The sequence below is a fragment of the Phoca vitulina genome, unplaced genomic scaffold (assembly GCF_004348235.1).
Source record: "Phoca vitulina isolate PV1807 unplaced genomic scaffold, GSC_HSeal_1.0 scaffold122, whole genome shotgun sequence".
In the NCBI taxonomy this organism is placed as follows: domain Eukaryota; kingdom Metazoa; phylum Chordata; class Mammalia; order Carnivora; family Phocidae; genus Phoca; species Phoca vitulina.
Window position 1 is genome coordinate 581,501 of NW_022589825.1, and position 21,469 is coordinate 602,969.

A 21,469-nucleotide genomic window follows, 5' to 3' on the forward strand; every position below is an offset into this window, starting at 1 on the left:
ATGTGCCCATCTGATGGTGAGGGAGATCGGGCTTGGAGGGCTTCAGGCACCAGCCATCAAGCAGCAGAACTGGGATGAAATCCTGGTCTGCGGAACGTGGTCCTGCCTGTGATCAGGATGGGGACAGGGGGAGGGCAGGGAGGGGCTGGTGGTGGGGTGATGCGCGCTTGAGAACTCATGTCCCCAATTCTTGGGATCAGACTGGCAGGATATGTGTCTCTACTTCCCCAGGCTGGGCACTGTGGGGACACGAGACCTGGCACACGGTAGGTGCTCAGCTTTCACCGACACAGCTGAACAGCACTCAGTCTGTGCCTTCTACGACATTTATGAGGCTCTTCCTCTAAGTCTGTGCTCTGGGACCTCCAATTAGGCCACAGCTCTGGTAGGTAGAGCGAGGGTTTCCCGCAGCAGGGGCACGGAGCTGGGCATGAGTGCAGTGGGTGCTTGGGGAACCCAGGCAACACATTCCAAATGACTCAGGAGCGTTCTCTTCTGGCCAGCTGTGCTCCACCACCCTTTCCTGTCCAGCTGATACTTGCTCAGGGAATGCAAACCTACCCCCACAACTAATCATTGGTATAAACTGCAGAGGTATAAACCCACCACAGGGGAGCTCTAGGCTCTGTGTGCCCATCCCAGCAGGAGAGGGACACAGACTAGTGTGTGTCCAGCATTGTCCAGGGAGGAGCTCCTGGGGGCCTCAGCAGCCCCAGGACGGGAGAGGAGATGCCAGCCCAGGAGAGCCTGGTTGGGGCGGGGGGGGGGGGGGGGGGAGGGTAGTAGTGAGAAGAAGAGAGGATGGTGGTGGTGGAGTGATCCAGAAAAGGAGCCGTTGGGGACTGAACTGTGTCCCCCCAATTCAGATGTTGAAGCTCTAACCCCCAAGGTGACTGTGTTTAGAGATGGAGCCTTCAGGGAGGTGATTCAGGTTCAGTGAGGTCAGCAGAGTGGGGCCCTTGTCTGATAAGATTAGTGTCCTTGTAAGAAGAGGAAGAGACATAGAAGACCCCTCTCCCTGTCCCCAAGTGTGCAAGGAGGAGAGGTCACAGCAAGGAAGCAGCCATCTGCAAGCCAAGAAGAGAGGCCTCACCAGAATCCAACCCTGCCAACGCCTCAGTCCTGGGCTTCCAGCCCCCAGAGCCGTGAGGGGAGAAAATCTGCTGTTTCAAGCCTCGTCTGTGCAGTTGTGTTGTGGCAGCCCTAGAGGGCGGATACAGAGGCAGCATCCCAAGGTGCGAGGGTTGGGCTCGGCACACAGGGGGTGCTAGCAATGCAGATACTTCCACTTACGAATGCAGTTGCAAATAGAGCAAATGATTTTATTGTCCAATTGTGAGAATCGTGCCCGGCCTGTGTTATGAAGCTGCAGGTCTTAGACCCAACACTCAAAAAGGCCTGAATGTGAGCGGTGGTGCCAGCTACCTGGGACATGGGCTTCCAGGCCCCCGTGGCTGGGTGCAGCAAGCATGCCAGGCAGCTGCAGGACATGCCTCTGCCATGGAGCTGGGTGGGCTAAAGAAGGGGCCCTGTGCACTTCTGTTCCTCTCCCCTCCCCCGGCTCCCTTGGAGCTCATGGCAATGTCTTGGGAGTTAAAGCAGCCAGGTGTGTGTGTGTGTGTGTGTGTGTGTGTGTATGTGTGTGTGTGCGTAACATGTCCTTCCCTAGATAGAGCAGCCGTGGGTGGTCCAGAGGAAAGATCACACGTCACCCATAAGAATGTTATCCTGCCCATACGGGAAGACCAAAGCAACAGCTGCAGGTGTAGCTAGAAGTCACAGGCTCACACACGTGTGCACATGTGTACACACAACTCTAAGAAAACCATCAGTGCATCAGAAAGGAAACATGCAAGTCCTGTTGAGTGCAGTGCATGAACAGGCCTGGCAATGACACTGTGAAAAGGAGATGCAGGTGCTCAACCTGCAAGCTAGTTGGACACAGGATACACACACACACACAACACACAATACACACACACACGCACGCACGCATAGTCAGGGAGTACCAGGCCTGGTGTGCTTCCCTCCAGAACCTTCCAAACCAGTTCTGCAAGCCCTTCCCAGGGGAGTTTCATACCTGTCCTGAGCAACCGAGAGTGCCTTTGGACTTGTTCAGCCTTTCCCGGTGACATCTTTGGAGGGGAACATAATCCTTCGGGAGGGTATGTGTTCTATAGTAAATTGAAATTAAGGTCATAGTTGCATAAATGGTGGAAGGGACACGTGGGCCAGGGGGTCTCTGGAAGGCAGGATCAGATGCCACATTGTATGCATGCCTTTGCATGGGAGCAGAGCAGAACACACCGAACATCTTGTTTACTTGGCACCCCTCCAGGAATGCATGTCCGCATGTCCTCCTGAGGCCAGGGACAGAGCACAAAGCCAGGGCAGGCCAGCTGTGGGTGGGGTCCTCACATTTCTGTTTCAGAGGTGCTGTGGGCACATGGGGCACGGCTCTGCTGTCCATCATGTTTTGCTTAGAACATACCAGGCAGAACTTTCCATAAATCAGGAGTGGAAAAGAAGAGGCAGTGAATGAAGCATGTGAGGGAAGAGACCGCCGGAAAGATAACCACTGTCACATGCAGCCCCCTCCGTTGGCAGGTAAGAGCATTGGAGCCAGATAGATCTGGACTCCAGTCCCTGGCACAGACCAGCCATGTGGCCTTGGGACTTCCTATCATCCTCAAGCTGCAGTTTCTCTCCCCGTGAAATGGGAAGGACCTCATCGAGCTGGGGAGGGATGTGGCACCGTGATGAGAATTCTCCCGAATTCTTAGGATGGCCCTACCACCCTTTGGATGTTGCGTTGGCATTCATGGCCCTGCACGGCCAGCGTGTCCTACGCAGTGACCACGTCGGGGGATCTTGCTGGGGTTCACACTGCACGGTGCATGGATTTAACCACTGTCCTCAAGGGCTTTTAATGCATCAAGAGGTATTAAAATCATTAAGTGGCCTTGGGAATACTGTTTTTCTTTAAGTGAATATGTGCACAGTCTTTCCCTTGGCCACCCTCCCTTGGCGCTGGCATCGGGTGCTCAGAGACCGTAATGGAGGGGCAGCCGTCAGGGACAGAAAGAGCCATTAGACTGAGAACAGACGCGTCAACACAGACGCAACCCATTAATGTGATCATTGTCGAGCTGGTCCATGGACTTTGCTGAGACACATATATCTGGAAAGCAAACGCTGGTGGGGCAGTGGGGAAGGACAGGAGAATGACACTAATTCAGAGGCTGCTGTACTGGGCTGCAATTTTATTTGCTTCTTGAGATAGTGCTGACCAAATGCCCTACAGCTTACGACTGACCCGGGCAGTTCTGGAGAGGGCTGGGGAGACAGAGGCACGGGGTCTGGGGCACAGTGGGGCAGGTAGGGGGGAGCGCTTTCCTGCAAATACAAATCAAAGGGAAGGTTGACTGAAAACACAGCCGTGAGAGAAGAGGGGGTCCTTAATGTCAAGAGGAAACCAGGCCTGGGCTGGCGCTTTGGTTTGTGAGGTGCCTGGCAAAAGATGTTCAAAGAGTATACTACAAGCTTGAGTGGCTGGAGTCTGGCAGACAAAGTGCAGACAGGAGGAGATGAGGTCAAGTGAGCAGACAGGAGCCACATTGTTTAGGCTGTGTAAGGAGATTGGGGTCATATTGAGGGTGAAGGGTTACAGTGTGGGAGTGACATGATCTGATTCATGTGATTACAGGGTGACTCTCTCGCTGTGTGGAATATGGACTGCACAGGGACAATTAGGAAAATCTTGCAGAAGTCCAGGTGAGGGATGAGGATGGAATGGCCAAGGGCTGCAGCAATGTGCAGGGGGCAGAGGTGGCCCTGGACTAAACATTTTGGAGGTAGGAGAGAGGTGACCTCAGTGGCTGAAGGTGGGGGTTTGTGAGGAATCCAGGATGAGCCTTCAGATTTTTGTTTAGCCATGTGCAGAAATGGTGGTGTTATTTACCGAGATAGAGTGTTCCAAGTGCTTTGAGATGTTCTCATGATTGTTAGGTATCCAGCAGTGGTTGTATTGATAGTGATTTAAAACATGTATCAGTCGATGAATAGGATTCAGTTGTAAGATTATTAAGCCTTATTAAAGGCACATGAAAACCTTATGTAAAAATATGAAAACTGTAGCAATCTGAACTTGCTTATATTTATAAAAATACCTGGCATTTATTGAGCTGTTATTATATGCCTTGCCCTTTTCTAGGTGTGTTTATGTATTAACTCAACAATTCTCAAAATAACAACGAGAAAGGGCTGATTATTTCCCCATTTTACAGGACAGGAAACTGAGGCACAGAGAAGTTCTTTCACTCTCCCAGGGTTCAAAGAGAGCCACCTATCCCAATGTCTATGCAGTAGAATTTTAAATGTGCTGTGTTTCTGACCATTTATTTTTATAAAAAACAAAACACAAGGATATATTTTTGTTTTCAATTTTCTCTTCTACAGTACTGTAAAAGTGCAATTTTGCAGATGAGGCAATTGAGTAAGATAAAGTAGAATAATCAAACTCTCACTGTTTGTAAGTGAAGAACTAGGGTTTCGCCCTACGCTGTCTCCAGAGCCCACACTTGTAGCCAGTACAGTTAGGAAGAAGAAAGAGACATTTGTTGAACTGTGTCAGCTCATGGTGAGTGATGTTAGGCCTGGCCCATATCTCTTTTGGTGGTGTTAAAATGAAAACTACAGGCCTAAAATGGAGTCACTTATGCTGGGCCATCACCAAACTGGGCCTTAATACCTCACATAATTACATTTTCACCTCCCCCAGAAATGTTGTCTTAACTTGTCAGTCAGAAATTTTCTAGTCCAATAAGGTAATCTGTCAGAAGGGAACTAGAGCTGCTCCTTGTTACCGGGTTGGTCATTGTTTCTTGTGCTTTTCAGTGCATGGAGCCTATAAATATGTATTACAATTTTTAAGAGAATATACATCATCTCTTTCCATCCTGGCAGTTCCTCTGAAATCTTATATGTAATCATTTTTATCAGCTTTTGTTTTAAACTTCCAGTTTAAAAAATATAAGTGATTACAATACGTAGATGAGTTTCCTCCCCTGTTTATAGGTAAATGGTGGTATATTATTCTACACTAGTGCCATGCAACAGATATTTCTGTAGAAACAAAAATGTTCTGTATCTGTGTTATCTAGCATGGCAGCCACTAGCTACCTGTGGGTGTTGAGCTGCTAAATTACAACTACTGCGACTGAGGAACTACTTTTTAATTTCAGTGAAGTGTACATAGCCCTCTGTTGCTATGGTTACTGCATTGGACAGCAGTTGTTCTACACATTTTAAATACATATTTGTATCTATCACTTTTATTTCTCCTCTGGTGTTTTTGGGGGCATTTTTGCATTCACTTTTTCATGACTCTCTATACATTAGGAATTGAACCCTTTGTTTGTGATGTAAGTTGTAAATATTTTCCCCAATTTATAATTTTTCATTTTACTTTGGTTATGGTTTTTGTGATGTAAATATAAGCGTAACTAGGAAATAAAACTATGTGTATGTTCCTTCATTCTTTTTTATACACATACAAATTTTTCAAAAGACATTGGGATCACACTCTAGTTATTGTTTCATAATCTGGTTTGAATAAAAGGTTTTGTTTCTGTATCTAAAATTATGTATTTTCATTGGGAAAAAATGACCTATAGAAAATCATAAAGTGGGGTGCCTGGGTGGCTCAGTCGTTAACCGTCTGCCTTTGGCTCAGGTCATGATCCCAAGGTCCGGGGATGGAGCCCCACATCGGGCTCCCTGCTCCACGGGAAGCCTGCTTCTCCCTCTCCCACTCCCCCTGCTTGTGCTCCCTCTCTCGCTGAGTCTCTCTCTGTCAAATAAATAAATAAAATCTTAAAAAAAAAAGAAAATCATAAAGATGCCTCTCTTTAGATGGGTGTGACCCTATGGTAGGTCATGTGTAAAATGGGCAGGTTGATACTTACCCCAGAGCTATTTGAGGAGAAACAAACAAACCAAAATTACGTCTCTGACATGTAATACTGTAAAACTTCAGCAAATATATGTATGGTCATTCCTGTGTTCTCCCTCTAACAAAAGGGATGACGTAACCACAAACAACTCATAGACATCATTGGGGTTTGACAGAGCAGGAAGGGAAATGTACACATATTTATATGCTGGAATAGCTTAGGTGCCATTTCTATGTACATAAGTTTTCTGATTATGGTGAGGACGAGGAAGTAAATCATCCCCTCATTACCTTTTGTGTATGTTCAATGTAATAATTTGATATCTATATCTACATCATGAAATTATCACCACCATAAGTCTAGTTAGCCTCCATCACTTTACATAGCTGTAGATTTTTTGTGTGTGATGAGGACATTCAAGATCTGTACTCTTAGACACTTTCAAATATGCAATACAGTATTATTAACTATAGTCACCATGCTGTACATGACATCCCCATGACAATTTTATAACTAGAAGTTTGTACCTTTTGACACCATTACTCATTTAGCCAAGCCCTCAGCCACTGTCTCAAACCACCACCAATCTGTTCTCTATATCCATCAACTTATTTTTCCTGTTTGCTTTTGTTTGTTTTCTTAGATTCCACATGCGAGATCATATGCTATTTGTCTTTCTCTGTCTGACTTACTTCATTTGGCATAATGGTTCTAAGATCCTACCATGTTGTCTAAATGGCAAGATTTCATTCTCTTTTATAGCTGAATTCCATTGTATATACATACCACATTTTCTTTATCCAGTCACCTATCAATGAACACTTAGGTTGTTTCCATATCTTGGCTATTGTAAATAATACCGCAATAAACAGAGGAGTACATATATCATTGTGAATTAGTGTTTTCATTTTCTTTGGGTCAATACCCAGTAGTGGAATTACTGGATCAATGGTAATTCTATTTTTAATTTTTCAGTATTGGGCAATAAGAAGGCAATAATAAATATTAATCATTGATATCATTAGACCTACAATCTCAGGTATAGATATGCCCCAAAAGTGGTTTCTTATATCATAGAAAAGTGATGGATACAGATGGATTGTTACAGTTACTTGGAAATTCAGAAAGATGGCAGATTCCATGAGTTCAAGCTCCCAACCTCTATCTTCCCTCCCCTTTGGGTAGCCCCCTGGTCTGAGACTCTCAAAGCTGCCATCCTAGATCTCACCACCAGGTGACATCACATTTATCTCCATTTTTGTAGTTCCTTTTAGATGGAAAGGAGTACATTTTGCAAAGAGTATAAAAATATCATGAAATGGTTTGTTTACTATTTTAACAATTCTCCTGGGAAAATTCGTAAGTGTATTAAAGTAGATCCATTTCCTGTTGACCTCAAACTACATGGTCATCACTGACATATCTAGCTGTCATCACTGTCAGCTGATGCACAATGTGAACTGTACAGAAGGTCCCTACCAGAGAACAGGGCATTCAATCTCCACCACCCCACCCTTGTACAGGCTACCCAGACCCTCTCCCGCCCCCTGTCAATCATCCCCTGTCTGTGACATAGGACACAGATGCCCAGACCTTGCTCCAGTGCCCCAGTTTCTTTCAGTCACCTACCCCCTGTCTGGCCTGTACCACTTTTGTAATACCTGCCAGTGACTGCTAAGATACACAACTGCCACCAAGTGTTTCAATGTCTGCAGGCCCTGGGGTATGTGCTTTCACATAGCCCAAAATCTTCTTTTATACCTACAAGTTTTTTTCAGACAGAATTAGAATTATTTTATTTAGGTGCAAAACCTGGGTTTTGAGATTGTTGTTTTTTCAGTCCTTGCAGACTCTTCATTGAAGAGAAGTTTGATGATGACGGTACTTTGGTGCCATCTTTTGACAAAAGCCTGAACTGCTGCTTGAACATTGTGGTGAAAGCAAGTGGGATGAAGGGGATGTGACCCTAACCCACCAGAAAAAGCTTTCTCCAAGTCAGGATGTAGAGGTGAAAATTTATTTGGTAAAGCATATGGATGGTCTTCCTCTAAATATTTCATAAAAATGGAATCATACAATAAGTGGCCCTTTCATATGCTTTTTTTCTTAGCTTAACAGTTATATTTATAGCAAATGCATATAAAGACCAACTTCTTTCTCCAACTGGACAAGTTATTGCTTTTCACTAAAAAAGCATCACTGAGATGGGCGTCAAGGGCTACTAGACAGCATGCACCTGCTGCTGGAATGAAAGTCCACTTGCTAAACCTCTTCTTCCATGATGAGTCAGAGTAGCTTCTCATAAATAATGTTTCATATATTCACGTCAAATAAAAGATAATTTAGAACTATAAGTAAATGGGGGTGCCTGGGTGGCTCAATTGGTTAAGCGTCCAACTCTTGATCTGGGCTCAGGTCATGATCTCAGAGTTATGAGATCAAGCCCTGCATTGGGCTCCATGCTGGGTGTGGAGCCTGCTTAAGATTCTCTCTCTCTCTCTCTCCCTCTCCCTCTGCCCATTCCCCACTGCTCGTGCTCTCTCTCTCTTGCTCTCTCTTGAAAAAAAAAAGAAAAAAACTATAAATGAGTGAATAAATGACTAGACATGACAAGCAGATGAATATAAAATGCAACCTGTATGATTCCACTGACATAAAGTTACAAAAGATCAAAACTAATCTGTTGAGAAAATACAGGTGGTTGGTTGGGGACAGAGCATGGTGAGGGAAACAGTGGTCCATGAGTACAGAACTGAAAAAATGATGTGGGAATATAATCATACTGATATTTAACAATTTCTGATTTGTATAAGGAACATTACTAGGAATCATAATAGGGCAAACACAGTTGTAATTATTATTATAAAAATTCCAAAGTCTTATAAGTTTTTAACTAACACTTGAAAAATTTTCAGGCTCTTAAAATTTTTCTTTATAGAATGATAAAGCCAAGATTCCAGGAAATAATCCATGTTAAGATCTCAAATTGATAGGAACACTTCCAAATAACTGCATATTTTCACATCCTTCTGAGAAAACATAGAATTCACTAATTATCATTTATACAGTCAGAAAAGCATATGTATACTCATTGTAAGTGCATATTAAAAATAAAGGGTTTTTTTCAGCTCAACAATTCTTTCCTTTCAGATAAGAGAGGACTTCTCTAAGATATGCATCAGGATGTTCGACACAGCATGCAGCTGCTGAGGGAATGGCATTCCACCTGCTGAACCTCTTCTCCCATAATGGCATCAAAGCAGTTTCTCTACTTTTGGTCTAGTTTGTGAATCTCAAAGGAGCTATTCCACAACATTCTTTCATTCAGATCTATGAACTCACTTGTGTCAGGCATCATATCCCACCAGGAATGTGAAGTGTTGGGGGTGCACCTGAGGACTACTGCCTTTGAATCTGAAGTAGACCTTTCAGCAGCCTGCAAGATGCAGATCCTCAGAACCTGCCAACCTCATGAGGAGCTGCACAGGAAGAGAGTGACCCAGCAATACTTTACTGGAGTAACTATGTACTCTGCACCATGCTATGCACCAGGTCAGTGACAGTAACACAGATACAATGGGTCATAATCATAACAACCGTGTTATAATGGATGTCTCACCAGGGCATTTTTTCCTCCTCATTTCCTCCTCTATCCCCTAAAAAAAGTTGAAAAAGAATAAGAAGTGGCCTGAATTCATACAGGTATTCATGATCTTGCATTAACCACAGGGCCATGGGCTTGCTCATGTGTGTCCCTAAATATTCTCAGCGATCCTGTGGGTGAAACATTCTCATCCCCATTTTACAGAGGGGAAGCTGGGGCACAGAGTTGTTACCTGTCTTACCTCCTATGCCCTTGCCTTTAGAGGAAAGCAGTTCCAGGATATCCCTGGAGCAGGACCCACACTCATTAGTGTTAGGCAGGGCCCCAATGGCTTTAACTACATGAAGGCCAGGCCACTGAGGCCCATAACAGGAGAGGTGACTTAGATCTGGACTCTGTCTCACCACACTGCAGGAAGATTCAGCCCCCATCCAAGGGATGCATTGCCTTAGTTGAGCTCCAAACCCCTGAAGGCAGGACCTGCTCTTATGGTCAGGCTGTGACTGTCTCTTAAATGTCGTCATGGTAGCCACAATAAAGCCACCTTTCTATGGCAGCTGCAACACCTGTTCCCCCACACCAAAAATGCCTCTTGTCTAGCATTCATTAGTTGCAGGGTCCTCAGATACTGCATTCTCTCAACCACCAATACCGCAGGTTCAGGCAGTTGCATGAAGAGCTCTGCCCTGGGATGTAAAAATCCATGAATTCCCACCACATGTTTGATACCTCCTGCATCCATTCATTCATTCATATATACATATGTACAGCCATCCATCCATACATACATACATACATTCATCCAGTTCACAGGCATTAAGAGCAAACTCTGCATCATTTGATTAAATTTTAGCCTTCTCCAAAAGGGAGACAAGGAAGTAAGGTATGGAAAGGGTAGTGTTAAATTCAGATGTTAAATTCAGATGTTAAATCCAAGAAGAGATGGCTCCTTCCCATTAAGATTTCAACATACTCAACAATTTCATTTCTTAAAATTAATGATTTAAAAATATATTTTAATGCCCTGGAGCCCTCTCCACATCTATACTTAATGTCTTCTTTACATATAGTCTCACCTTTGCACCAAAATTCTAAGAATTCTGGATACTCAAATCACTCTCCCCTACATGTCCTCTCCAGCTAGGTCTCCATCCCTCATCTAAGAAAGCCACATTCCCCCATGCTTCCATGTATATTACACTTGCTAATTCTACAACCACCCAAAGGCCACATGTACAGACCAGGAATATTGAAACGATTGTTCAAATGGAGACAAACCAGTATTTCCCCAAGAGGAAAGGACTTCTTTTCCCCAAGATAGAATTCAATTGCTTGGCTAGACAAAGGATTGTATTACAGTGTGATCAGTTACACTAAAGCTAGAGTGGTAAAATAACTTCCACAAAGTCAGAGTCAGAGACCTGGAAGACTATGCTTTAGCTAATGAGCTTACAAATGAAACACACAAATTTTTCTTTTTTTTCTTTTTAAAAATTTTTATTTATTTATTTGACAGAGAAACACAGCGAGAGAGAGAGCTCAAGCAGCAGGAGTGGGAGACGGAGAAGCAGACTTCCTGCGGAGCAGGGAGACTGATGCAGGGCTCGATCCCAGGACCCTGGGATCATGACCTGAGCCGAAGGCAGACGCTTAATGACTGAGCCACCCAGGCGTCACGAAACACACAAATATTTCTGACATCTCATACATTTGTTTCATTGAAAAAGGTTTTGCAAATATGTTTTGTGCATGTTAGCAGTAATTTTTTATGACACAATAATTTCTGTCTTATTTGTTTTTTTTCTTGAGGAAACCAAGTATGGAATAAAATCTTGTGACATTATAATGTTTTCCAAATTCTGCCATGCTTAAGTATATTGTCTTAAAGCGTTTTCTGATATACCATATTTAGACAATACCATGGTGGTGATGTACAATGGTGGCCATAGGAAGCTCTTTTGTTGTTTCCTGAGTGTTCAGGCAAAATTTTTATTCTGCACCATGGAAATCATGATGCTAGACTTTCTTTTGGGATATACCCATTAAAAAACCTCTACAAAATAAGTGCACACAAATTCATACTAATATAAATGTTTGAATTAACTAAAAATGAGTAACAAGTGAAAAGCTGCTTTAAAATAATTTCAAATAATGTATACACTTAAATATACTTCCTCCATTAGGTGAACTTTAATTTTGACTCCCACTCCTAAGGGCAGGGCAGAATTAGTGATTTACTTCTAAAGAATAGAATAGGTGAAAGGAGGATAGTTACTGTACACTAGAGAATCTAGACAATCACCACCTGAACCCTGTGATGAGGGTCAACATCTCCAGTGACAATGATGTCATGTGAGTTTCACATACCCCTAAATATGATGTGACAACAAGGGGACTTCAATTCTGTGATATTCTTTCCCAGGACTTCAGTTCTGTGATATTCTTTCCCAGAACCCAAAATCATAGTCCAATCAGGACCAAAAACAACAGACTGTGCCTGCACTCCTCAACACTGTCAAGGTCATGAAAACAGTCTGGCAGTTCCTCAACAGAGAGTTGCCATACGACTCAGCAATTTCACTCCTAAGCACACAGCCAGGACAAATGACAACATATGTCTACATAAAAACTAGTATACTTATGCACATGATATTATTATTGATTAGAGCCAAAAGTAGAAACAACCCAAACGTCCACCAATTAATGAATGATTAAATGAAAGGTGGAATATCATTTGGTGACAAAGGAAATGAAGTACTGATACATGCTGCAATATAGTTGAAACTTGAAAATGATAAGCCAAGTGAAAGCAGCTGAATATGCAAAGACCATAAATTGTATGATTCTATTTATATGAAGAGTGCAGAGAGGCCATCAATATACTATATCCACAAAATCCCCCCTTTCTATCCTGCCTTACACAAAGTTCTGTCTCATGGGTTTGAGTCAAAGCCACTCCCTCCCACAATCCTGCTGAGAAATGTTCAAGCTACAGATCAAGTTTTGACAAAAGATGGCACCAATGAACCATCATCATTAAACTTCTCTCCTAAGAAGTGTCTACAAAGAGCACAAAAATTACAGTGATCTGCAAACACCCAGGCTTTGTTCCTAAATGGACTAAGACTAATTCTAATTCTGTCTAGGGAGAGAAAAAAAAAAAAAAAAAGGACACCTGGGTGGTTCTGTCAGTTAAGCGTCTGCCTTTGGTTCAGGTCATGATCCAGGATCCTGGGATCAAGTCCCACATCAGGCTCCTTGCTCAGTGGGGAGTCTGCTTCTCCCTCTGCCTGCTGTTTTCTCTCTCTCTCTCTGACAAATTAATAAATAAAATCTTTAAAAAAATTTTTTTAGAAAACCTGGTATGTGTAATAGAAGATTGTGGAAAAATATATTCTGGGACCTGCAGTAGTTGAAACACCAGGTGGCAGTGGTGCAGCTTGGCAATTGGCAGGTGTGTGACTGTTGATGCAGAGCAGAAAAGGGGGGGGGTGACTGAAAGATGCTGGGGCATCAGAGCAGGATCTGGGCAGCTTTGTCCTGTTTCACAGACAGGGGACGACAGACAGTAGGTGGTAAAAGGTCTGAGCAGCCTGCACAAGGGTTGGTGGGTTTCCTGTAGGCAACATATAATTGGGTCTTGTTTTGTTTTAAGATTTTATTTATTTTTTGACAGAGGGAGAGAGACAGCGAGAGAGGGAACACAAGCAGGGGGAGTGGGAGAGGGAGAAGCAGGCTTCCCACCGAGCAGGGAGCCCGATACGAGGCTGGAGCCCAGGACCCTGAGATCATGACCTGAGCAGAAGGCAGATGCTTAACGACTGAGCCACCCAGGCGTCCCGGGTCTTGTTTTTTTAACAACTCTGATATCTCTGTCTTTTAATTACTGTATTTAGACCATTGATATTGAAATAATTATTGATATAGTGAGATTAATATGTAACCGTATCTGTTGCTGTTTTCTCCTTATTGCCTTTGTTCTCTGTTTTTTTCCTCCACTCTTTTTCTGTGATTGTGGTTTTTTAAATCAACATTTTGTATGGTTCCATTTTTGTCTTTTCTGTTAGCATATAAATTACACCTTTTTTTCTTCTTTTTTAGTGGCTGCCCTATGGTTTGCAATATACATATACGAATCCATGTGCACTTTCAAATAATACTATATTGCTTCACAGATAGAGCAAGTATTTTTAATAACAAAATAATCCAAATTCATTCTTCCTATCCCTGCTATCATTGTTGTTATTCATCTCATTTCACTTACACATAAAATATATCAGTGTATATATTTATATAAGACCATATACAATTGAATGCATTCTTGATGTTCTAATTTCAAACAAAACTGTTTTCTGTTAAATCAATTAAAAATAAGAAAAAGAAAAGTTTTTATTTTACTTTCACTTATTCCTTCTTCAAAGCTCTTCCAGTCTTTATGTAAATCTGAGTTTCTGACCTATATCATTTTCTTTCTCTGTAAAGAACTCCTAATATTTCTTGCAAGGCACGTCAACTGATAACACATTTCCTCAATTTTTGGTTTTCTGAGAATGTCTTTATTTTCTCTGTCTCTTCTGAAGGACAATTTGACAGGTACAGATGTCAAGGTTGGTGGATCTTTTTCTCTTCTTGCTTGTATGTTTTCTGAGAAGTCAGATATGATTCTTATCTTTGCTCTTCTATAGGGAAGGTGTTTCCTTTGGCTTCTTTCATGATATTTTCTTTATTTTTGATTTTCTGTAGTTTGAAAATGAGGTGGCAAGGTATAAATTTTGGGGGGCGTATGTCAAGCTTGGTGTTCTCTGCTCTTCCTGGGTCTGTGGTTTGTTGTCTGGCATTAAGGTGGGGAAAATCTTAGTAGTTTTTTTCAAATATTTCTTCTGTTCCTTTCTTCCTTCTCTTTTTGGAATCCTGTGACATGTATGTTACTCCTTTCGTAGTTGTCCCATTGTGCTTAGAGATTCTGTTCTGGTTTTGTCAGTCTTCCTTGTCCAACATAGTAGCCATTAGTTACCTGTGGCTGTGGAACACCTGAAATGTGGTGAGTGGGACTGAGGACATCAATTTTTAATTTATTCTAAATTTGATTAACTTACATTTAAACAGTCATGGTGACCAGTGCCTACTGTACTGGACAGCAACAGCTCTGCTCAGTTTTCTGCCCCATGATTTTAATCACTACAGAGTATATCCTGGAGATCACTGCATAACATTATAGGGGAAAAAAAAATCTTCATTGCTTCTTAAGAGCTGCATGGTACTCTAGGATGTGACCACCTTATATTATTCAACCAGCTCCCTATTGGTGGACACCTGTCTTATTTCTTGTCTTTTAAGGTTATGATTTGTTCTCTCAGAAATGGGGTTTTTTTTTAAGATCTTTTTTATTTTATTTATTTGACAGAGAGAGACACAGCGAGAGGGAACACAAGCAGGGGGAGTGGGAGAGGGAGAAGCAGGCTTCCCGACGAGCAGGAGCCCGATGCCGGGCTCAATCCCAGGACCCTGAGATCATGACCTGAGACAAAGGCAGACGCTTAACGACTGAGCCACCCAGGCACCCCTCTCAGAAATGCTTTTATGCTTATGCCTTTTTATCTTTTTACATGGCATCTCTTGGATAGAGTCTTAGAAGTTCCTCATTCTAAGGGAAAATTCTTCTGTCCCAGAAAATAGAAAATTTGAAACAGAATGTGTCTGCAAATGTGGAAGCAAGAAGTAAATTTTACTCTTATCTCATCATTCCTTTCATTCCATGTACTTTCTAGTTTGACATGGGTAAAGCAATTTCTTTTTTTTTTTAAGATTTTTTTTAATTGATTTATTTGAGAGAGAGAATGAGAGAGAGAGAAAGAGAGCACATGAGAGGGGGGAGGGTCAGAGGGAGAAGCAGACTCCCTGCCGAGCAAGGAGCCCGATGCGGGACTTGATCCCGGGACTCCAGGATCATGACCTGAGCCAAAGGCAGTTGCTTAACCAACTGAGCCACCCAGGCGCCCAAAGCAATTTCTTATTGAGCCTCAGAAAGAAACAGTACAAAAAAACCCACAAAGAATAAGATAGCAGATGAGAGTCATCAAACCTGTATCTCAGTTGTCAGACCTTTTAACTGACCACAAGACCTTAAGTGAATCCCTCCCCTTTGTTGGTATGTGGCCTGACACAAAACACTCACTTGAAAATGGTGGTTAGGGACATTCACTTTGGGGTTAGAAGGATCAGGATTTGACACTGGAAGTATTACTTGCTGGCTGCATGGTCAAGAGCAAGCAATTTATTTCCTATATGCCCTGTAATCTTTGGTGTCTTTTATTATTGTTTATTACTAGTATTAGTAACAATATTCCTACCATCTAACCAAAGCGTGGTTATAGGAGTGAGATATACTTTGCCAGGTAATACAGTGTTCAATAAACCTATAATTTTATAAATTTTGGATAGAGTGGTTGACATACAGATAAAAGGAAGTCTATAGAGAGCTCATGAGCAGACCCAAACATGTAACATTATTACATATAGTACAGGTATGGCATTTCCAATCAGATGCATTGCTCAAGAATTGTGGTTGGGTCAGCTGGTAAAGGGTTTGTTAAAAAGCAAAGTCTGATCATATCTCATCCCTGTCATAGAATCAGAAAGATTCATCTGCTTGTTAGTACTTAAGATAAAAGAAAAACCAAAAATAACAAAAATTACAGGGTACTAATTTGTACATATGGTCTAATAATACTATATGAATCATATATGTAATTCATATAGTACATGTGTGTATATACATTAACATAAAACCGATACAGTGATATAACATAATGTGAATTTCAGTGATGATAGGGTTGCTAGTTATTTATATTTAACCTCCTCACTTGGCCCAATGTTAAACATTTGTTAAAATTAGTATGAATTGGATTTATGATAAAAAAGTGTATCCTCGATGTTCCAGGCCCCAGAGAGCGACGGCGGCCGGGCGGGCTCCAGGGCCATGAAGCCCCCGGGAGGAGAGGCCAGCAATCTTTTTGGAAGTCCAGAAGAAGCTGCTCCGTCAAGCAGGCCCAATAGGATGGCATCTAATATTTTTGGACCAACCGAAGAGCCTCAGAACATCCCTAAAAGGACCAATCCTCCAGGGGGGAAAGGAAGCGGTATCTGACGAATCCACGCCTGTGCAGACTCGACAGCGTCTGAACCCACCTGGCGGGAAGACCAGTGACATTTTTGGGTCCCCAGTTGCTGCCACTTCACCTTTGGCACACCCAAACAAACCCAAGGACCACGTGTTCTTGTGTGAGGGAGAAGACCCCAAATCAGCCCCTAAAGCCGCAACGAGCTCGTCGCCCGGAGAAGAGCCCGGTGAGAAGGGAGGCCCTGGAGAAGCGGGCCGCGCCCAGCAGCCGGTGCCCATGCCCACGGGGGACAGCCATGAGCCCAGGTTGGGCCCGAGGCCACGCTCTCATAACAAAGTCCTCAACCCGCCTGGAGGCAGGCAAATCCAGTATCTCCTTCTACTAAGAGGGGCTGCTGCTTCGCCTGTAGCCAGACAAGAACCCGGAGAGATAGGATTTCAAATACTATAGTTTCTTTTAGCCCAAAGGAGCCGGGTGCGGAGAGGGTCTGCTGTGTATCTGAAGCCGCTGCTCAGGCCCCCTGCCGTCGCAGAGCCGGGGGGACCTCACCTCCAGACTGCGGGAGACCTGTCTTGGTGGGGATAAAACGGGACTCACTGTAACTGCGCATGTGACGGGACTCAATGAGGGGTATGGGGGCAGGTGGTGCGAGGCCACGCTGAGGCCTGGTGGCGTGGGGCTGCCCACAGCCTCGCCACACCGGCACTCTGCTGGCCCACCGGGGGTCTGGGGATCACGAACACAGTAGCAGAGTTTAAGTTTAAAGCCTTGGCAAGAAAATAAGAAACAACCTGTGTGTTGCTGTGGGATAGAGGAGCGAGGCACAGGCTGAAACACTACTGGTGGGGACTGGGGGTCTCTGGCTGGCCCCGCAGGTCCTCACCCCATTCACCATGGGACAGTTTCCATCCCTGGGACAGCCTCTGCGGGCCCCCAGTGCCTCCTTTCCAGTCAGCCCCAGTGTGGTGCTCTGCACGCTTCCTGAGCCACCTCGGTTGCTTGTCCTCGGCAGCTGTCAACAAAAACCAAAAAGTCATTCTCAGTCTCATGCTTTATGGAAAGATTTTGTGCCCTGATCCTCTGAGGTGCTCCATTTCTGCCATCTAAAAGCTTGACCAGATCTTACGTAGGAATCTCTGCCTTTCATTCCCAGGCTGGTTTTGCCGTGAATTGTTCCTTCTTTTCCTGAGTGGCCTCCTGTCTAGGCCTGTGCCCTCCTCCAGGGATGCAGACAGCTCCCTTGTCAAACCACAGTTCTTCCTGTGGGCAAGCCCCCCCTTCCCCCTCCCCCCCGGCTCCTGCAGCTGTAGAACTGTCCACATGCATCCAGGTAATGGGGTGACTGAAATCCTTCATGCGTCTTTACTCCTGTTGACAGTGGGAAGAAGAGATGCTTCAGAACCTTGGGTTCTTCAGTTTGAATCTTTAATAATATCTAAAAAGCTTTTCTAAAATACCAGCTTTACATAAGTGACTGTTGACTCTGCCCTGTTTCTAGGAAAAAGTCAGTAGCTCAGGTACAACCAAGAGGAAGAAACTTTGCTTAGCTGCTCTTTATAAAGCTTTGCAGAACCTCTGGACCATACTCAGTTTCCAGAAGAAACCTGGAGACCTTGGCCCAGAAAATTAAGTAGTTTGACATCGAAGTCTCAACTAGCCGATTCCATGATGCTTGTCGGCACAGAGAACGGGCTGGCCAGAGCGCTGTTGCTTCGGTCCCGGCAGGCAGAGTCTCTCCCGGTTGGCCCTACAGGGCTCAGTCTCAGACCTTGCACCTCACTCATGTTGGACCAACAGTTAACAGAAGACAGGCTTCGGGTCGGGGTACATTTTGGTGTGAGAGCCTACAAAGCTAATGCTAGGTACTAAAAATACCTGCATCATGACTGAAATTTAGAAAAGCAACAATGCTGTGTTTCATCGTACCCACAGTGGCCTAGACACTTAAGTGCCTGCAGGAGCTATCTGCTGAGCTCCGCCTCTTACACCTGGCACACTGGGGGGACCTGCACGTGGCTTTGTCAACCAAAGACCGTTTGTTTTCCCCCTTTCAACTGCCCTGTTCACTCAGGAGGCAAGAAACTCTTTCCATGTGACTCTCTCAAGTACTTCCTGTCTCCACCCTTCAAATGGCCACTTATAGGAAAGTTGTTTGGAATTCAGAGCATTTTTTTCCCCATTAAAAAATGTCATAAACGGTAGTTAGGGTTTAAGCCCAAACACACTAACTTTTGTTTAATGCAATGTTCTCATGGTAGAAGTGAACTTCCATTTATGACTATGTTTTGTTGTGGTTTTTAGTATGCAAGAAAATGACCCGTGGATGCCAAATTGGATTGCCAGGAACCCTGACATTGTACTGCTGGGCCCTGTGGCTTCGCCCCTGCCCTCGCTGTCCACCCAGTTCTGTCCATCAGCAGGGATATTGGGCGGAGATGGGGAGCAGAGGTGGGGATGCAGGCAAAGGAGAACTGTAGCAGGAGCCTCTGTGCAGTGCAGACAGATGCCCTGCCTTCCTTCTCTCCCCAGCCTTCCCTCCCTGGGGCTGTAAAAGTGGGTTTAGAGTGCCTGGTCGTCTGGTCACTGGGAAAAGCAGGAGAGGACTTTCTGCTCCTGTGAGCCGGACGGAGGTGGCCATTTATATTTGGAAAATGCTCTATACATCGGGGACTGCCTGTATTTGGAAATTCATTAACTCAGCATCCTGTTCTCAACCTCTAAACTGCATTTTGAAATTATTAGTCTGTATTTTTATTAAGCCTTAAAACTTTTTTTATGTGCATTTGGTGTCAAATTTTTTCTAGAGCTGTATCAAAAACAAGAAGCCTGTACTCACATCAGAATGTAGTTTTGATAGGGGCATTTTGTTGTTTTTACAAGGCAGGATTGGGTATAACCGTTGAATTAAACTTAGCAATCATGTACTCGAAAAAAAAAAAGTGTATCCTCTAAAAACTCTGCTAGTTATGAAATATCTGATAAAAAACGTAGTGAAGTAAGTTGGTTAAGCATCTGCCTTCAGCTTAGGTCATAATCTCAGGGTCCTGGGATCTAGCCTTGTGTCGGGCTCCCTGCTCAGCGCGGAGTCTGCTTCTCCCTCTGCCCCTCCCCCTGCTCTCTCTTTTTTTCTCTCTCAAATAAATAAATAAAATCTTTAAAAACAAACAAACAAACAAAAAAACCCAGTGAACTAGGAAATTAACCCAGTTTATAAAAATATTTACATTTCCTTGTTTCTTCCCTGGAGATAGTCACTAACTGGATGAGATGATTATCATGCCCGCACATTACTTTGTCCTTTTACTCCAAATGAGAGTTTCCCTGAACAAAATATAGTATTGTTTTGTATGTTTACATTACACAAGCATACACACATACACACACGTAAACACAGTAGGTGTCCTCATCCTCCAACTTCTTAATTTAACATTGTGTATACGTACATACATTCATATAAACACATATAATATATAACATGTGTATATATATAATGTGTATGTGGGTACACTGTGCTTATAAATAATGTATATCTCTGTAGTATGTATACACAAACAGAAACACAGACACACAAATGTACATACACATACACAGAAAAACCTGATCTTTACTGTCAAAAAAGCTTTGTGAGGAGTTCAAAGGGAACCCTCCCTCCAGATCCTAGCACAGTATTTGGTGCATCACTCACAATGCCAAGTTTTGCTTCTTTTACGTCCTGACTACTCTGAGCTTTAACAGGAATACTATTTCTTAACCCGTTTATTTACCGTTATGTATTCTTCCCTTCTCTTTCTCATAGTTTAAATTATGATCCTTTATCATGCTTTTTTTTTTTTTAAGATTTTATTTATTTATTTGACAGAGAGAGACACAGCGAGAGAGGGAACACAAGCAGGGGGAGTGGGAAAGGGAGAAGCAGGCTTCCCGCTGAGCAGGGAGCCCAATGCAGGGCTCGATCCCAGGACCCTGAGATCATGACCTGAGCCGAAGGCAGATGCTTAACAACTGAGCCACCCAGGCGCCCCTATCATGCTTTTTCAATTGAACAGTTAATTCATTTATTTTCATTTTTATTTATGTAGGTTTTGTTTCATTTTCTCTGTTTTATTGGGATATAATTGAAAGATAACGTGTTAAGTTTAAGGAGTACAACATAATGACTATATATATATATATATATATTGCAAAATGATTACTAGAATAAGTTTAGTTAATATCCATCACCTCACACAATTACAATTTTTGTTTTTGTGATGACTTTTAAGATACGCTCTCTTAACAACTTTCAAATATACACTACAGCATTGTTAACTATAGTCAAAATGCTGTGCAATACATCTCCCAAATTATAACTAGAAACTTGTAACTTTTGAACACATCTACTCATTTCTTTTTTTATTGAGGTATAATTGACATATAACATTATGTTGTTTTTGGGTGTACACCACAATAATTCTATATTTGTATATTTTGCAAAATGATCACCACAATAAGCCTAGTTAGCATCAGTCATGATACGTAGGTACAAAGAATTTTTTTCTGATGCGAGCTTTTAAGATCCACTCTCTTAGTAGCTTTCCAATATACAATACAGTGTTACTAACTATAATCACCAGGCTGAACATTACATCCCAATGACTTATTTGTTTTGTAAATGGACATTTGCAGCTTTTGACCCTCCTTCAGCCATTCTGCCCACTCTTCACCCTTCATATAGGTATCTAATGCTTCAAAATATCTTCTGACAGTTGCTTTACCCAGATTCTGATATGTTGTATTTTCATTATCATTAT

The 21,469-nt window shown here is 43.0% G+C and overlaps 1 pseudogene; it reads left to right on the forward strand.

Moving 5' to 3' along the window:
- The first annotated feature begins 16,489 nt into the window (after nucleotides 1-16,489).
- On the forward strand, nucleotides 16,490-17,064 carry LOC116628547 (annotated as a pseudogene).
- The last annotated feature ends 4,405 nt before the right edge of the window (nucleotides 17,065-21,469 follow it).